The sequence below is a fragment of the Acinonyx jubatus genome, chromosome E4 (assembly GCF_027475565.1).
Source record: "Acinonyx jubatus isolate Ajub_Pintada_27869175 chromosome E4, VMU_Ajub_asm_v1.0, whole genome shotgun sequence".
Taxonomy (NCBI): Eukaryota; Metazoa; Chordata; class Mammalia; order Carnivora; family Felidae; genus Acinonyx; species Acinonyx jubatus.
Window position 1 is genome coordinate 19,934,643 of NC_069395.1, and position 19,763 is coordinate 19,954,405.

Sequence of the window (19,763 nt, forward strand, 5' to 3'; positions counted from 1 at the left end):
TTATGAAGAAAGTTATCACTAACTAACTGAAGGAAGAGAGTAGAGAGTCTTCAGACATGGACACAGGAGGCAGAGAGCATTCCTAAAAGCACTGACCCTTAACTACCTCAGCAGTACTCCAGCATAACCACTGGAAATGGAAGGCAGGACTGAGAGTTACAATGTGGGCAGCAGCCTGAGCATAAGGAGTTCTGGGTAGTCACAATTCAGTATTTATGACTGCTATCTCTATAAAACAGTTTGAGAATCAAACATTCAACTCAATTTTGATTTGGGCAGGAGACTTTCAAAGGGGATTACAGTAACAGACAAGTTGAAATACTTAGATTCTTATGTAAATACAAATACATATGAGGATATTAAAGGGAATGCACTCAAGCTAGAGAAAAGTCAAACACTAGTGGCTATAACAATTTTAAAATAAACAGTGACTCATACCTTCAACAAGTATTTCTTCATATGCACACGGTCTAGGTTATGAGCAATACAACACTATTTCTGCCTTTTTCAGTCTCCTTGGAAAGATACAAGTGTATTGATAATACAAACACATTTACATTCGTACAATGGGGAAAGCATCATACACAAAAAGTATAGGCGAAAATATAATATGAATTCCTGACTTATATTGCACAAAAGGAAATAGCTCATAGAGATAGTAGTGATCAAACTGAAAAGTAAGGATAGGTAGGCAGTAGCTACAGAAATAAAGTGATAAAGAAAATTATGTCTTAACCTGGGAAAAGGCATTATCAAATAGGTATCACTGATATTTTTCAAAATTTACTGCTTTAAAAAATTAAATTGGAGATTAATAAAATAAAGAACTTTTATAAAGACTAAACATTTTCAGTCAATTTAATTGGAAACTGAATTTCACAAGTTCAACACTCTGTTACACGACTGAATTTGAGAATTTCTCCACTGGACAATCTGATAGTTCCCCTTCTGTTTTCTTTCATTAAAGATCTATTAAATTCCTGAAGAGCCAAGAATGCTGCTAAATGTGGAGGAAATGATCCCTGAATTTATAGACTTCAGACTATAGCACGGGAAACAAACAGGAAAATGTAAGGGTGTTAACGCTGGAAGTGCCAATTATATATGGTCAGTAAAATAAGCAGTTGCGAATTCAGTTCTTGGGATAGCAAGAAAGTTTAGAGCTAAACTTACAGTTCAGAATGGCCAAAAGGCACATGAAAAGATGCTCAACGTCACTCCTCATCAGGGAAATACAAATCAAAACCACACTGAGATACCACCTCACGCCAGTCAGAGTGGCTAAAATGAACAAGTCAGGAGACTATAGATGTTGGCAAGGATGTGGAGAAACGGGAACCCTCTTGCACTGTTGGTGGGAATGCAAATTGGTGCAGCCGCTATGGAAAACAGTGTGGAGGTTTCCCCAAAAATTAAAAATAGATCTACCGTATGACCCAGCAATAGCACTGCTGGGAATTTACCCAAGGGATACAGGAGTTCTGATGCATAGGGGCACTTGTACCCCAATGTTTATAGCAGCACTTTCAACAATAACCAAATTATGGAAAGAGCCTAAATGTCCAACAACTGACAAATGGATAAAGAAGATGTGGTTTATATATACAATGGAATACTACTTGGCAATGAGAAAGAATGAAATCTGGCCATTTGTAGCAACATGGATGGAACTGGAAAGTGTTACTCTAAGTAAATTAAGTCAGGCAGAGAAAGACAGATACCATATGTTTTCACTCATATGCGGATCCTGAGAAACTTAAGAGAAGACCAGGGGGGAGGGGAAGGCGGGGGGAGTTACAGAGAGGGAAGAAGGCAAACCATAAGAGACTCTTAAATACTGAGAACAAACTGAAGGTTGATGGGGGTGGGGGAGAGGGGAAAGTGGGTGATGGGCATTGAGGAGGGCACCTGTTGGGATGAGCACTGGGTGTTGTATGTAAACAAATTTGATAATAAATTATATACATATTATAATATATAATATATATATAAATATATATATAAATATATATATATATTTATATATATATATATAACACACACACATATGCACAAAACAAAACAAAACAAAACAGAATGGGTACTGCAGTTGAAGGTATGGAAATGAATGCATGTCCCTTCCCAAATTGTGTTAAGCAGAGGTGAAATATATAGCCATTCCCCAAATGTACCTGTCTAGAATAAGTCCAATTCCTAGTAAAAATCCTATGTATAACCTTTACACTACCACTATAGTTTATTTAAAAGGCTTTAAATAATCTGGCAAGCCTTGTGGCAGAATGCTGCCCTTGCCCCACTAGACTTGATGTCTTTGAGGGAGGTTGCAGTCAAGGGCTCAGGCCACCTTGGCCAGCCATACTTTGATGCATTTCTGAAATACTAATGCAAACATTTCCATTCAGAAGGAGCCTCCATTACCAAGGGGCCTCCTTACCATGCCCTGATGGATGCCTGGATTCCTAGTGTAAGCTCCATTCAGAAACTTCCTTACCAAGGGGCTTTGGCCTTCCCCAGACCTCTCTGCTGAGACCTTATTGGAAGTAAGAAGGGGAGGGGGGGCTTAAAGATACTCTTAGTATTCAATACTTCTCCTTTGCTAGTCTTACCCCTTTCTCTACTCCAGGGCCAGGGGTCTATAAAACAACAGAAGCCTTTTGTTAGATGCTCCTTAATCAGTAAGACAATCCTCATTGTATGCTAATACATCTGAATCTTCTAGGCATATTCTTTTGGTGGGGGAAGGATTACTGAGGGAGTTGGTGCTTCCTCTTTTCCCTTAAACTAGCACAGTGATTAAAGGTTTCAATGTTACTTTTGTTTTGGTTCGTTGTCAAAACCCACAAGACCTAGAAGCTCTTCTCTCCAGAGCAGCTCTTCATACACAGCACATATTTATAATTAATCATGGCACTCCTTCAAGTGGGCTTTGGATAAGCTCTCAAAACTCTTCCCAACAGTTCTTCAGTCTATCAATATCAATTGTTTAAGGTGGGCATGCAAATTAACATCTATTTATTCTGGATACACAAAGTAAAAATGAGGATGGAGTCCAACAACACATTAATATTTAAATATTTGGAAAATAATAGTGGGAAGTACTATCTTGTTTCAGGACTGAAATTGCTGACAAAGTAACTCCATGGTTTTCTTTAGAAAACCCCAATTAATGTCAATGCTAATGATGTTAAATATATATAGGGGCTTATTTCTTACAAAGCGCTTTCCAATCAGTTTCCTCATCGACACAGAAGTATATTTCCTAGGGAGAAGTGGAAACTGTCCAATAAATGGCTTGAGTTGAGTGGACACAGTAACATCATTTAGGCTATTCTACAGAATTCTGCTCTTGCTTTGATATTTTAACTATTCAAGCCAGTTCCACTGCAGTGGCCCTTAACGGTAACAAATTAATTATGAAAATATTAGAAGATTTCATCAGGTGACGATCAATAATGATCACAAAGTAAGGTTTCATTAATTCAAAAATTTAAGGTAGAGGGGTATGTATGAGTGGTCCAGAATACAATGGATTAAGACTAAAAACTATGAATGGACATGGGCTACTTCCTTCTAATTATAAATGTGAGTTGGTTTTCATCCAAGGGGCAAAGAAATTTAATTGAGATTTAAAAGAAGTTGTATTGATTAAATCTTGTATCTTCTAAAGCTTTATATGGAATATATATACAGTTGACTTGAACAATGCAAGGTGAAGAGCATTGACCCCCTATATAGGCAAAAAAAAAATCTGTGTATAATCTGACCCCCCCCCAAACTTTACTAACAGCCTACAGTTAGACCAAAGTCTTACCAATTACAGCCAATTAACATATATTTTGTATGTTATATACATTATAAACTGCATTCTTACACTAAGGGAACCTAAATATGTTAAGAAAATCTTAAAAGAAAATACATTTACAGTACTTTATTGCATTTATCAGGAAAAACACACAAACCCATGTGGTTTGAGGATTAACTGTACTTAAAACAGTGCCAAGGATATATCATCGATAGATATAGTAAATAGAAATGTATGTCAGTGCATATGTCAATTCTTTAACAATAATACATGCTATTTTCTTGATGTTTGAAGAGTACGATAGACTTAAGTGACACAAAATTATACGATTGCATATTAAAGGTACAGAGCGATCATATTTAATGAAAGGATAGGGAAGACTTTCCTAATGGGTATATTAAGATAAGCTTTGAATGAAATGAAGCATTTACCTATCAAAACACTAGAAAGAACACTGATAAGGAAACAGCATGGACAAAGGCAGGAATACTTCTGGCATGGCAGAATAGCAGCAATGGTAGAATACCACTTTGCTTCAAGCTTTTTCTTAATTTGTTTTTATAAAATGATTTAACTGCACATTAAAAATTATCATGTAATTTCACAAATAACTAAGTAAATATAAAGTGGGCCAACAATCTAGATATGATTTGACTCATCTATTCAATAAATTAGATAAAGCAGTAATATAAAACTCATATCCAAGGTATCATAATTTGCATTGTTTTGGTAGCTGTGAGATTTAGTTTTAAGGAACATATGCTTTAAAAGGTAATTTTGAATGGGGCGCCTGAGTGGCTCAGTCGGTTGAGCCTCCGACTCTTGATTTCGGCTAAAGTCGTGATCCCAGGGTCGTGGGATTAAGCCTCACATCCGGCTCTGTGCTGAGCATTGAGCCTGCTTGGGATTCTTTCTCTCTCCCTCTGCTCCTCTCCCCTAATCACTCACCCTCCCTCAAAAAAAAAAAATAACAATAAAATAAAATGAGCACATATTTAACAAAGAGAACTGTTTAAAAAAAAGAATTTTGAGAAATAAAAAAATGGTGTGGATATCAATATTTAAGGAACATGTGTTTAACCATTCATTATAGAACTGATTATTAGATACCCACTTTGTTTCTCTGCTACCCATTTTCCTTGTATTTTTTTTTATTATTTTCACTTTTTTTTACTTTATATTACCAGTAGTGATTTATCATCTCATTTATTCAAGGTTACTAGTAACTATTATTTTAAAATGAAATAGGAAAGTGTTGAGGTGAGGTTGTTTGTTTTTAATAAGAAACATTTCTATTCATCCAGTTTGAGAAAATCATAGTTATGTGTAAAATAATGATTTGTTGCTAAATTATTTTAAAAATATCATTTCATGCTTAGAAATAATAGCTTTCATTAGCATATACTTTATGCTGCAGCACATAACTTCAATATTCCAGACAAATTATATGTTGACAAAATTGGCTGAGTTTCCTATTTGAAAAAATGAGCCACAGTATGTTGCTTTCAAAAGTCATTACCTTTTAGATGGGCTCCTTCCTTCCTTAAATGCATCGACAATAATCTCAGGGCACAATATGTGGTAAAGTACATGGGTAAGCATTAGCTTTCTATTCAGAAAAAAACCAAACCTACATTTCCCAGAGATCCATATCATGGATAGCTTATGTGGGCCCACCAGACAGAAATAAAATGATGGAAAATAAATGGAAAGAAATAACTATAGAACCAACACCTTGTTTTTACTCTTAACTTTAAGCAAGGTCACGATGGGTTATGGGACTCGTGACTCTCCTTAGGGACATGATTGTTTCACATTTCTCACATCAGAAATCAAATAAAAATGCCCAGAGCTGTCTTAGCAAAGAAAAGTCAGTTGTGATTATGAGACTACAGATAATGTATTTAAAAAATGGGGGATGGAAACTAAGGAACTGATTACAGGACTGCATGAAGGTAATTAAATCTAAGATACTTTTAACTTTTTCCAGATACACATGTGTGTGCATATGCATGATGCATGTATGTAAAACTAAACTACACTCTTTTTCTGAATGATTGCTTCTCCAACTTTCCTCCCAGGTACACTACTACAATCCCCTCCACACCACTTTCCAATTTATCAGCTTAATTCAGAGAACTCCAGGAAAATCTGCAGATTTCAAGGAGGAAAGAAAGGAAAGGAAGGTGTTAATTTTACTCTTACTTTGCCTCAGTATCTACTGATTGCTTTTCTAAGGAAGCTATTCCAAATGATGTTGGTATAAGGTAAATGTCCTTGCAAGTATAAAACAAACAAATCCACAGCTTTGTTAAGGTTTCATAAGGTCTGCTTGCCATATTAGAACGCCCAGTGTTCTCAGAATGTCAGATCAGCTACACTTTACTTCAGCCAAGTGCATTTATGCTCCTACGTTCTGGCACCCCGCCACAATCGAGTTGCTTTTCATTCATCAAACACTGCAGCAGAACACTCTAACTAGGCAACTGCTCCTCATTTCTGCCCAAATCTCTTTATCATGGAATTGGGTTCCCTTCAAAAAGTTTATCATGTTGAAAAGGGCCTGCAATGCAAAAACAATGCCATTTATCAGCTTAGGCAAGGAGACTGCGAGAAAATGATAAATTTTCCATACTTGGCTGTAGTTTATCACCAGTTTATTTTAACTTCCCCTTGTACTTGCTGGATACATTTGTATGACAGGTAAACTTTAAGTGCCTCATGCTCCTTTTCACTGATGAATGTGCTTAATAATGCAGATGTGCATTTATAAAGTTGACTCCTACCACGGAGTATACAAGAAAGGCAAACTGTAAGAATTATATAATGTTTTAAGAATATATGATCTTAAGGATTATTCAGTCCAACCTTCTAATATGTAAATAACATCACTGAGTCACTGATGGTCAAATAAGCAATATAAGATCACGAAGCCAATTTATGACAGAGCCAGGAACTCAACCTGGAAAAAATTGCTTCCTATTATCTCACATGAATAAATTGATATACTGTGATAATTACTTCATTAAAAGATACTTGTTGAGGGGTGCCTGGGTGGCTCAGTCGGTTAAGCATCCGACTTCAGCTCAGGTCATGATCTCATGGTTCATGAGTTTGAGCCCTACATCAGGCTCCACACTTAGTGTGGAGCCTGCTTGGGATTCTCTCTCTCTCTCTTTTCCTCTCTCTGCTCTTCCCCACTTGTGCTCACTAGCTCTCTCTCAAAGTAAATAAACTTGAAAAAAAAAGATACTTGTTGGATCTTTATTTGGTATGAGATCCTGGTTAGACAACAAATGAAATATATATAATATATTCATGTCCTACTGGGATTTTTAGTGAGTAGTAGAGATGCTACGTAATTACAAAAAAAAAATTGTGATAAGTACTGTCAGAAGTACAATGAGAAATAATAGGCAACTTAAACTCAGTTGGAAAGTGTGGATAAATCAGCACTGATGGCTGGTGGTCAAGGACAAAGTCTTTGCAGATGTGATATCTGACCTGAGACCTAAATGATGTTTTTTGAAATAAAAGCTTTAACTTCTGTGTTCTTGACCATCTCACACTTCTGTGTTCTTGTTCTCTGCCTAATCTCACTTTCTCCCATGATAATACTTCACTCATGCTTCAATTAGCTGAACATTTTACAAAGCATTAAGATCCAGAATCTTATTTTCTGGCTGTGAATTCTCAGGGCTTCAGCTAACTTATAGTGTCCTTTCTCCAATAATTCTTGGACACCTCTGGGACCTCCCCCAAAGTCAAAATTCATATAGCCATTGCTTGCTAAATATATCCATTTCAATATCTAATAGGTATCTCAACATTTACATATGAGTCAGATTCTAGAATATAGGGAGAAGACAAGGTATTTCTAAAAAAGTGGAATAACAGGAAAGAAATTCCATAGCAGCTACTGGAACTTACTAAGAAGTTATAGAACTGGTACCTATTGGCATCATGTGATCAGTGGTACAAAATGGCCGAGAAACAGCCCAATATCCACACTGAATTTCACTCATGACCGAAGAGTAGTATAACATCATTTAGGACAGGCAAGACTAGTTAATACATAAAAATTAGAAAAAAACTAGCGAAAATCTAAACTTAAATTTTTAGAGGATAATAGAAAATGCCAGGCTGAGATACAAGAAAAGGAAGGAATAAGAAAAGAGCATAAAACAATGAAGGTGTTTTCAAAAGGTGTAAGATACATGTAATTGGAATACCAGAAGGAGAAGAAACTAAGAAATATTTATAATAATGACTTACTTTCCAAAATTCTTGACAGATGCCAAACCATGTTTACAAGAAGCTCAAAGAACATAAAATAGGATAAATTTAAAAACACCAAGCAAGCTACAACTATAAATATTATATTCACATTTGTACTAAAGCTTCTGACATTTTTTAAATGTTTGCTGAAAACCCTTAAGCTGTGTCCCCCGTCTTCACATTCGTTCTCGGGTCCAGGCAAGATGACAAAGCCGTTTTCCCTCCTTTGGTGCCAAAGGGAGATTCAACCATGTAAACCTCTTCCCATTAGCCACAACTCCTGCTCATTAACTTCTATAAAAATTCCAAAACAATCTCCTTTCTCTAATTCCTCAAGCCATTTTTGGACTAGGTAGAAGGGCGACTGTTTTCCACAGGAACTCGTTATGTGAATAACAAATCTTTTTATACTTTCTTGGTGCGTGTATATGTGGCATCACCAGTTCTGATAGTTGAACCAAATTCTAAGTGTGGATCCTCCCCATCATTGCAGGGTAGCCCACACAAAACTATAGAAGCAAAGACAGAAAATCTTGAAAGAAACCAGGCATAGATGGGAGAAGAATAAAACCAGATTACACGGAACCCAGATTAGAATTACAATGACCTTCCTTCCTGTCAGAAACCACTTAAAAAAGCAGTGAGTGCAGTTTAATATTAAAATGTTGAAAGAAAAACAAATGCCAACCTATAACCCTACATCTAGTGAAATTATCTTTAAAAGAAAAATAAAACTTACTTTCATGAAGAAACTGAGCAGTCATCACCAGCTGATTTTCCCTTGAAGGAAAGGCGATAAATTCTTCAAGAAGCAAAATTACATGGATCAGGAACTTGAATCTGCTTAAAGAAAATAAGAGAAACGATAAGTGGAGGGAAAATATTTCCAATTGATCTAGGTTGATGTAGGTTGAGCATCTAACTTTTGATTTCAGCTCAGGTCATGATCTCAGGGTCATGATCATGCTCATCACAGATCTTCCTTAAAATTCTTTCTCTATCCCTCTGCTTCTCTCCCCTGCTCACATACTCTGTCTAAAAATAATAATAATAATAATAATAATAATGATAAAATATATACTTTATATATTATATAAATATACTATATATACTATATATTTATAAAATATATAAAATATATACTATATATGATATTATACACATTATATGTGAAATATATACTATATATATTATATATAAGATAAATAATATATATATTATTATATATAAACTATATAATATAATAGGTTATTTAAGGTAATAATGGTAAAATGAGTTAGGTCATTATAGTATCTGAAGGTATGGAAGTGCTTAAGGAATATACACAGGATATACAAAAATACAATCATAGGAAAATACAATCAAAGGAACACAGATGCCAATTGAAAGAACTTCCAATGTCCAAAGCTGGAACACCCTAAGCAACAACAACAACAACAAAAAAAAGCAGGTAGTATTGGATTATGACCCAAAGTATAAAATAAATAACCATGAGTCCATACTATTGTAAATAAATGATTGAATACATAAATAATGTGGGAGAGCAGAAATTCTCCTGAGGAAAAATTTCCAAATAGTTTATGTAGATATTTTGCCTTCAAGCAGGTAGAGCACACATTCTTATTCTTTAAGAGTGAGCTATGTGTAGTGACCTCCTTTCCAAAAGTACAATATACAAAGGAGAGGTAAAGAGTAAAGTTACACTCAAGAAACCTGGAAAACTTCATTCAGCTTATGAAGGTGATACATCATGTTGATAATATGTATCCTTGATATAAGGTGATGAAAATTACACTTTAATAGTGGGAGCTAAGATGGCAGCATATTAGGAAGACTCTAGGGTCCCCTTGTCCCTCCAACACAACTAGATAACTATCAAATCATTCTGAATACCCAAAAAGTCAACCTGAGGATTGACACAACAAACTCTACAACCAGAGGGAAAGACATGGCCATGTCGAGGAAGGTAGGAAGTAATGACATGGTGTGGAGGAGAAACAGATCACAGGTACTGACTGTGGAGGAGAGGGAACCCTACCTGTGTAGCAAGGCCAGAGAGAGAAGAACACACAGTGGAACACATAAGGACAACATTTTCCCAAAGCCACTGGCTGGGAAAACAACAGGGGTTGATTTTTGTGAGTTTTTGCAATCAGCTGGGCTTTAAAGACTGCAGTTTAAAGGTCGGTGGGGATGGCTGGGATAGAGCCCTGAGGGCGCAACCCTAACTCCTGGACAGAAGTCAGGCAAACAATCCCTGGACAGACAGTGTGGAAACAGCAACCTGAAAAATGCCTGGGACACACAGGGAGGAGATTATTTGCTCTTCTCAGAGTGCTTCCCTGAGAACAACAAGCATGGAGACTCCTCTCCAGGGACAGTGGAGTTTGCTGGCATCATTTCCCTCCCCCAACCATCTGCATAAACACAGAAGCACTTGTGATAACACTACAGCACTGAAACTAGATGTCTAACCTGTTCGTACCAGGTCCCACACCCCTGTGTTCTGGCGGTATTGCCCTTCTCTGTCAAGTTTGCCTCAGTTCCAGTGTGGTGGGCCCCTTCCCCAGAAGACCAGCAGAAACCCCTGCCCACACCACATCTCCCTCACCAGAGAGTTCTGAAAGGCTTCAGCTTTAGGAGAAGTAGTGTCAGGTCTCATTTAATAAGCACTAAAGCATACCTAGTTAAAACTCACCACACTCTGGCCAAGGTCCAAACACTGTGCACAGCAGGAAACCTCTGCAGAGGACTGGCCTGAAGGATACAGTAGCCAAAACACAGCAGCAGAGTGCATACAGCACACACAAGAGACACTCCCTGAAGCATCAGGCCCTGGACACTATATGGCCTGTTCTTCATAAAGTCATTACTCTGACAGGCAGAGAACATAACAGGGTTTCCAAATACAGGGAAGAAGACAGAGACCTAGACAAAATGCCAGGATGGAGGAATTCATCCCAGATGAAACCACAAGAAAAGGTCACAGCCAGAGGTCTAAGCAAAACAGACATAACTAATATGTCTGATGGAGAATCTAAAGCAATAATCATAAGGTACACTGATACCAAAATGAGATAAAGACACTACAAAAAAAAAAGAAAGAAAAGAAAATTACAGGCTAATATCCTTGATGAACATGGATGCAAAAATTCTCCACAAAATGCAAGCAAATCAAATCCAACAGTACAGAATTATTTACCACAATCAAGTGGGATTGAGTGCTGGGTTGCAAGGGCAGTTTAGTACTCAGAAGTTAATCAATGTGATATACCACATTAATAAGAGAAAGGATTGAAACCCCATGATCCTTTCTATAGATACAGAAAAAGCATGTGAGAAAGTACAACATCCATTCATGATACAAACCCTCAACAAAGTAGGTTTAGAGGGAATGTACCTTAACATAATCAAGGTCATATATGAAAAACTCACAGCTAAAATCACCTTCTATGGGGAAAACTGAGCACTGTTCTTCTATGGTCAGGAACAAGACAGGGATGTCTACGCTCACCACTGTTACTTATAGTATTGGAAGATGTAGCCACACCAATAAGACAGCACAAAGAAATAAAAGGTATCCCAACTGGCAAGGAAGAAGTTAAACTTTCACTATTTGCAGATGACATGATACTCTATATAGAAAGTGGTGAAAGTGTTACACCAAAAACACTGAAAACTGATAAACAAATTGAGTTTTATATTCTGCAACTTCACTGAATGCACAGAAATCTGTACCATTTCTATACACCAATCATGAAGCAGGAGGAAGAGGAATTAAGAGAATAATTCCATTTACAACTGCACCAAAACTAAAATGCTTAGGACTGAACCTAACCAAAGAGGTCAAAGACCTATACTCTGAAAACCATAAAACATTGATGAAAGACATGGAAAAAGACACAAAGAAATGGGAAAGCATTCCATGCTCATGGGTTGGAAGAACAAACATTGTTAAAACATCTATACTACCCAAAGCAATCTACACATTCAATGCAATCTCTATCAAAATACCACCAGCATTTTTCCTAGAGCTAGAACAATCAATCCTAAAACTTGTATGGAACCACAAAAGACCCCAAAGACCAAAGCAATCCTGAAAAAGAAAATGCAAAGCCGGAGGCATAACAATTCTGGACTTGAAGTTTTATTACAAAGCTGTAGTGATCAAGACAGTAGGGTACTGGCACAAAATCAGACATATAGATCAATAGAAAATCCAGAAATGAACCCACAACTGTTTGATCAACTAATCTTAACAAAGCAGAGAAGAATATGCAATGGAAAAAAGACAGTCTCTTCAACAAATGGTGTTGGGAAAACTGGACAGGAATATGCCAAAGAATAATAGTGGACCACTTTCTCATACCACACATAAAAATAAGTTAAAAATCAATTAGAGCTAAATGTGCATTAGGAAACCATTAAAATCCTAGAGTAGAACACAGGCAGTAATCTCGTTGACACTGGCTGTACCAACTTCTTACTTGATATGTCTCCTGAGGCAGGGAAACAAAAGCAAAAATAAACTATTGGGATTTCATTGAAATAAAAGGCTTCTCTACAGTGAAGGAATCATCGAAACCAAAAAGCAACGTTCAGAATAGGAGAAGATATTTGCAAATGGCATGCCTGATGAAGGGTTAGTATCCAAAATATATAAAGAATTTATAAAATTCAACACCCCCAAAACAAGTAATCCTTTTAAAAATGGGCAGAAGATGCGAACATTTTTCCAAAGAAAACATCCAGGAGGCCAATAGACACATGAGAAGATGCTCAACATCACTCAGCATCAGAGAAAAAGAAATCAAAACTACAATGAGATATTACTCACACCAGTCAGAATGGCTAAAATGAACAAGACAGGAAACAACAGCTATTAAAAAGGATGCACAGAAAAGGGAACCCGTTTGAAGTGCTGGTGGGAATGCCAACTGGTGCAGCCACTCGGGAAAACAGTGTGGAGGTTCCTCAAAAAAGGTTAAAAATTCTAGTTACCGCACTACTGGGTATTTAGCCAAAGAATACAAAAACACTAACTGGAAAGAATACATCCACCCTGACGTTTAACATTTACGGAAATTTACGGAAAGAGCCCAAATGTCCATTGACTGATAAGTGGATATAGGGGAGGCGGTATTATATACAACCGATTATTTATTACTCAGCCATAAAAAAGAATGAAATCTTGCCATTTGCAATGATGTAATGGAGCCAGAGAGTATCACGCTAAGTGAAATCAGTCACAGAAACACAAATATCATATGATTTCACTCATATGTGGAATTGAAGAAACAAGCAAATGAACATGGAAGGGGGGAGAAAGAGAGGAAAACCAAGAAACAGACCCTTACCTATAGAGAACAAACTGATGGTTACTAAAGGGGAGCTTCAAAGGAGAGGGAAGGGTTAAATAGATGATGAGGATTAAGAAAGGCTTGTGATGAGCACCAGGTGTTGTATGTAAGTGTTGAATCTCTAAATTCTACACCTGAAATATTTTAACTTTATTTTTTATTTTTTAAAATTTACATCCAAATTAGTTAGCATATAGTGAAGCAATGATTTTAGGAGTAGATTCCTTAATGCCCCTTACCCATTTAGCCCATCGCCCTCTCCCACAACCCCTCCACTGGAAATTAATATTACACTGTGTGTTAACTAACTTGGATTTACATAAATACTTGGAAAAAATATTACAATTTTTAATGTCAAATAAAAAAAAAGAAAACAAATGGTACTTCATCTCTGTGGTCCTCCTTTCCCAAACTCATAAACACCATCTAATTATGGAGAAAAAAATCAGTAAGACAAAACTCAGTTGAGAGACATTCTAAAAATACCTAATATGCTTCAAAACTGTCAAAGTCATCAAATACAACAGTTAAGTCTGAGAAATTGTTGCAGCCATGAGAAGCTTAAGAAGACATGACAATTAAATGTAAAACAAGGCATCTTGAACAGGATCCTTTCACAAATAAAGGTTATTAGGTAAAAACTAAGGAGCTCTGAATAAAGTATGTTCTTTCATTAATAATATTGTATCAATATTGGTTACATTAACAGTAACAAATATACTACATTAATGTAAGATGTTAATAAAAATGGAAACTGTATGGTAGGGAGGAGATATGAAACTGTACTATCTTCACAATTTTTCTGTTTATAGAAAACTGCTCTCATAAATTATGTAAAAATTTGAGTTTTCTTAATAAAAGAATGGGTAAATATATTGTGGCAAATCTCACAAAGGAATATTCCATAAAGCAGAGGAAAAATAATGAATGAGAGCTTCTTTCAACAAAATATGTGAAATCGACTCACAAAAAAACAAATGATAGAATACAACTTTTTACAAAGTGTGGAAATAATTAAAAGCCAAATATATATTTTAGACATATGTAAAAACATAACAATTATCAAGACAATGGTATTCCCAACTTTGGGATAGCATTCGTCTCAGATAGAAGGATGCAAGCTGGTTATGTAAGAGTAGGGAAATACTTGCATATACGTGATTTTCAGTTTTTTTACACTTGAACTGGTTTATATTTGTGGATGTGTATCATTTAATAAGCAAACACATATTTATTAAAATAAATATAAAGGGTTCTACATAGACCAATACTGATAGCAGGTAACAAACAAGAATTGTCATTAATCAATTCTGTGCACCTGAATTCAACAGCAGCAATTAGTCACATGTAAATGAATGTTTAAAATATTTATGTCATATGCAAACTTTAGTTTACCTTTAAATTGTTATAGCAATACTGATTCCAGTACATTTCTAATGTTATCATTATGCTTATTTTCATAGTTTTCACGTGTTGTGCCAGACCAAAACAGCCAAGAATATCAAAGGAAAAACGGCTTGCAAGTTAACATTTTATATAACTACATAAATTGTTAGAAAATGTTAAATGTTAATGGTATAATCCAAATTCAGAGAATATTTAGGCTTATAAATGAGCCAGTATTTGAATGCAAACAGAAACCCACTCTGTTAATGAGAAAATATAATAACATCATATGACAAGATAACTTACAAAAAGTAACGTTGTTACTAGGAAGCTTCCAGAAGTACTGTAAGTTCAAGCTACTCCATCAGAATCAAGTACATTTCAGGAGTGGTTCTTGATGAAACATCAGTGACACTCTCACTAGGCATAGTCTCTAACTGTGACACTTTAGCCCCCCAAAACCAGATGTCCCTGAAAGCTGGATTCCCAGGAGGACTCAGTGAAGTTCCTTCTTTATCCCCTACATCCAGCTTCTATACTGCAGTTCTGGGTAAGTTCATTTGGTTGGTGGAACTTAGTTTGCCTGTATGGGCTCAAATGCACTGACGCTCGGAAAGAGTTTCTAGCTTCCATTTATGGAGTACATGAACATTCACATGATGAAAAATTCCTCTGAACAGTTTTTAAAAGAGCCTTGCGAAACAACAAAGGTACACAATCGTTAGAATGTCTCAGGCAAAATTTACTTTGCAATTATTTATCTAAATACTGGCAACTGATAGTTAAAGACAGCTAAACTGTGCTACTTGTATATTTCAATTAACCTGGATGATATCAAGTTATTAAGAAATAAATAAATTCAATGGAATAGGACCAGAATCCATTCTTATTTCATGTCATTAGACACTATATCATATGTTAAGAGATTTATCCTAATGATACCACCTCTGAATGAAATACCATCTTAATGAGGAAGCATGATTTATAATGAGCTTATACAATTCAGTTCATAATTGATTCCTGACAATAAGTCAAAGTTCAATGAAATCTCAAAACAATTATGGTTCTCATAATAGAGTTCTCTACAGAATTGTTGCCTCTAAAGCTTCATTGCTTTTAGAATTTTGCCTGATAACCCTTGCAACTGATCAAGTAATTAAATGGTATGAATCATTTTACATAAAAAGCTAGTGTGTAAGTGTATCTAAGAATGGAGAAAAAGGCTATTCTCTTTTAAAAACAAGACAAAAAGCACTGTTAGTTTATTGCAGAGAATGCCAGGACACAGAAGTTCACATTAGGATGTGTTTCGAATAAAACCGAAATCTAAGACCATTATATTGTAGTTTGGGTCTTTTGGCAGGAAAAGAGCAAAAAATAAAAAGGGGAGGGGGTACATAAGCAGTTGTATGGCTGAAGTGACACACTGCTTAAATGGTTACCTGAGATAACCCCAAAAGCAAACCTGAGATCTCCTGGGAATTTAAGTCTAGAGGAAGAGATGGGAAGCAATGTTACTGGTGTGTGTTCCTTGCTATTATTGCTTTTGTTGACAAGATATTTATAAAAATAAACTGGTTATTAGCAAGAAGAAATAGAGAAAAATAGAAAGGTTCTAGAAATCTGGGAGCTTGGCAGTCGGAAAAACCAGCTGCCTCTAAATTCCAATGAACAATTTAACAGTCTGAAAAAGATTTTAAGTTACAAAAACCAAACCAGAGTTTTCACTGAACAAAAATTCTTTACATAGTTTAAATTACAATTTTTAAATCTAATGCTTTAAGATTAATCTTAAGATAAATATCATTGAGAAGGAGGAGGAAGAGTGGAGTGGGGAGAGGAAGGAAAGGTGGGGGCAGAGAAAGGGAAAGAAGCATGTTGTGTAAAAGTAAATCAAAAATTTGTAAGAAAAACTTTGGATTTACTAACATAGCACGTGGGACTAACCAAAATTCAATAAATAAGAAGCCTAATAATATTTTAAGAGAATTATATTCCCAAATAAATCATAAAAGTGGATAAAGAATTATATGCTGATAATTTCAACTTCACTGACATTAAAAACATCATCTCTTTTAAAAAACACTGTTAAGAAATGAAAATGCAAGCCTCAATTGGGAGAAAATATTTGTGATTCATATGTCTGATGATGGAATGATAGTCATAATATAAAAAATTCAAAACTCAGTAAAAGATAAACTCATGCCCTAAAGGACATGAGACTTGAACAAAAACTTCACAAAAGATGATAGTCAAATAGAGAAAAGAAAACAGAGATGCTCAACATAATTAGTTTCCTAAGTTTAAACCACAATGGAATTCATTTTATTAGAAAACTTCAAATTAAAAAGACTGATCAATTATTGCTGAGGTTGAGCGGTAACTAGGAGCTTACTTGGTTCTGAAGGAAATTCAAAATGGTAGAAACTTCAAAAAACTATTGAAAGTATTGTGGGGTTTTTTTGATAAAATGAAATGTACACTTAACATATGACCAAGCACTTCAAATCTTAAACATTTCTTCCTATGAAAATGTGTATTTATACAAAGACCTGTACAAAGACCTAGGAGTTTTACTCATTGTAGTCAAATTGGAAGCAATCCATAGTTCCATAAATCAATTTTGGTCTGTTCATACTATTGCACAATTTCTGTAAACCAATCTTGGTCTATCCATACCACTCAGAAACAAAAAGAAACAAACTACTGACACAAGTACTGATACATGGATAAATCACATGGCCACATAGATACAACATTTGATAAAAACCATCCCAAATCTTTAAAATTACTCAGGATGGAAGCATGCTACAATTACTTAGTAGCCATGAAGCAAGGCAAATGTCTAACAGTCTCTTCAAACAAGGAAAAGGGGGATGATGGAAGAAGAGAATACAATCAGGGGCCAAGAAAAATGAGTAACTCCCAGAGACCAGAATCAGTCTACTCAAGGAAGTTCTGTACCACCAAGGTAGGAGCCTTCACTTCCCAATAATTTTGGTTAAGTAATTCTTCTGGGTCTTCCATTCTTCCATTTTTGGAATGTTACACATCTGTTTACTGTGTGTGTGTGTGTGTGTGTGTGTGTGTGTGTGTGTGTGTATAAAGGGTTGGGATCTGATAGAGGTAAGTTATTATTAGTTCATAAATGTGAGAACTATCCCTAATATAGATGAGAACACAATAGCCAGAGCTTTTAGCCTTTGAGCAGAATCCAAGAACTGGATGAGCCTATGGTATGCCTCTTTTGATGAAGAAGAGAATGTGCTTTGTGAAGAAGAAAACAAGTAAGTACTGAAAGAAGGGTAATCTGTGGCAAATAAATAAATAAATAAATAGCGTTCCTCATCCTCTGCCTATCTTTTTCTTTCATTGGCATGGAGGTAAAATATATTTCTCAGTCTACCATTATTAAGTGAAGCCCCAACACTGGGCTCTAGCCAATGGAATGTTGGCAGAAGTGATATATGCACATCTCAGGCCAACTTGAAAATGACTCATGCAATCTTCTATGAATTTTCTTAACTCCTATCTGTTAATTTAATGTCAACCCCAAGGGGACCTTGAGAGTCACTTTTTTTTTTAACATCTATTTTTGAGAGAGAAAGAGAGAGAGAGAGAGAGAGAGAGAGAGAGAGGAAGCGTGAGTGGGGGAGGGGCAGAGAGAGAAGGAGACAGAGAATCCGAAGCAGGCTCCAGGCTCTGAGCAAGCTATGAGCACAGAGCCCGACATGGGGCTCAAACCCATGAACTGTGAGATAATGACCAGAGCTGAAGTTGGAGGCTCAGCAAACTGAGCCACCCAGGTGCCCCAAGAGTCACTTATTGAAGGAAGTACCACAAAGTTGAAAAGTAAATAACCTTGACTGTATGCAGCAGAGCTCTCCCAACAATCTGCATTGGACCATGATATGGGTGAAAAATAATTTTATTTTGTTAGGCAGTGAAAAATTTTCTTTAGTGCAGCACTTAGTATTATTCATTCTGATAATTTCAGTGTTAAATCATAATTATACCAGAAAAGTTTATAGGAAGTATAAAATATTGTGATATTTGAAATCTACCATTCAAAATCCTTGAAAAGCTATGAGGGCAAATATTATATGTATGTATATCTTTCAAGTAAATTGCATTATGTGAAAGAATTTCCTGGAACTACTCAAAAAAGCAGCTGAAGTATATTTAACCTTGAATTGTAAAGCTGAGAAAGAGAAATATCATTGAAAATCTGAGTTACTGCAATAGCATTCACGAAATTCATCCTCTAAAACATTGGTCTTAGACTTTTTCCTTATTATCACTCTATTAGCAAACTCAGGTCTTCACATTGAAGAGGAGGTCTAATTTTATTTTTTTCAAGATTTTGAAGCAAAAAACATTTTAGAGTATGATTAAATCATAGCATGCTGAGTTCCTCTTCTGATTTTTTTCATGTTTTTAAATTAACATTTTCAGCATTTGGTTATTTTATTGCCTAAATGTTTTCTAAAACCACAAGACCATTCCTAACATCAAATTTCCAGAGGCAAAAGCTAAAGCTAGATGAAAGAGCCTTTTCAAGGATGTAAAGCCCACAGAAAAGAAACTCTGCTTTGACACACTTGAGGTAGGTTTAAAAATAATTCACCATAGAAAGTTTGTTTTAAAGTAATGTACTCTTCACCAAGCATAATTATCCAGTCTAATCATGAAGACTAAATGCTTCAACTGTACTCCAAAAGTTAAAATAAAGCAGCATTATCAATTTATTACAAGTCAAAAATAACCATCTTAAGAATGACAATGAAGTAGACAGACTATATAACATAGCCGTCTATTAGAGAACCCAGCTCTGACAGAGTATTTCACTCTGGGTCTTGAGAAAACATGGGTAGGTTTTCCTTAGGGAAACAGATTCACTCAAGGGATGAGCAGTATCTAAGGATCCAATAACTCAG

General features: G+C 35.7%; 1 long non-coding RNA gene across 1 annotated transcript in view; it reads right to left on the bottom strand.

Annotated features, from left to right (window-relative positions):
* LOC128313030 (uncharacterized) overlaps window positions 1-8,925 on the bottom strand; it is a 133,822-nt gene extending 124,897 nt beyond the window's left edge. The window contains exon 1 of the long non-coding RNA XR_008293137.1: window positions 8,820-8,925. This is a non-coding gene — a long non-coding RNA (uncharacterized LOC128313030). The remainder of the gene's footprint in view (window positions 1-8,819) is intronic.
* Window positions 8,926-19,763: the final 10,838 nt, after the last annotated feature.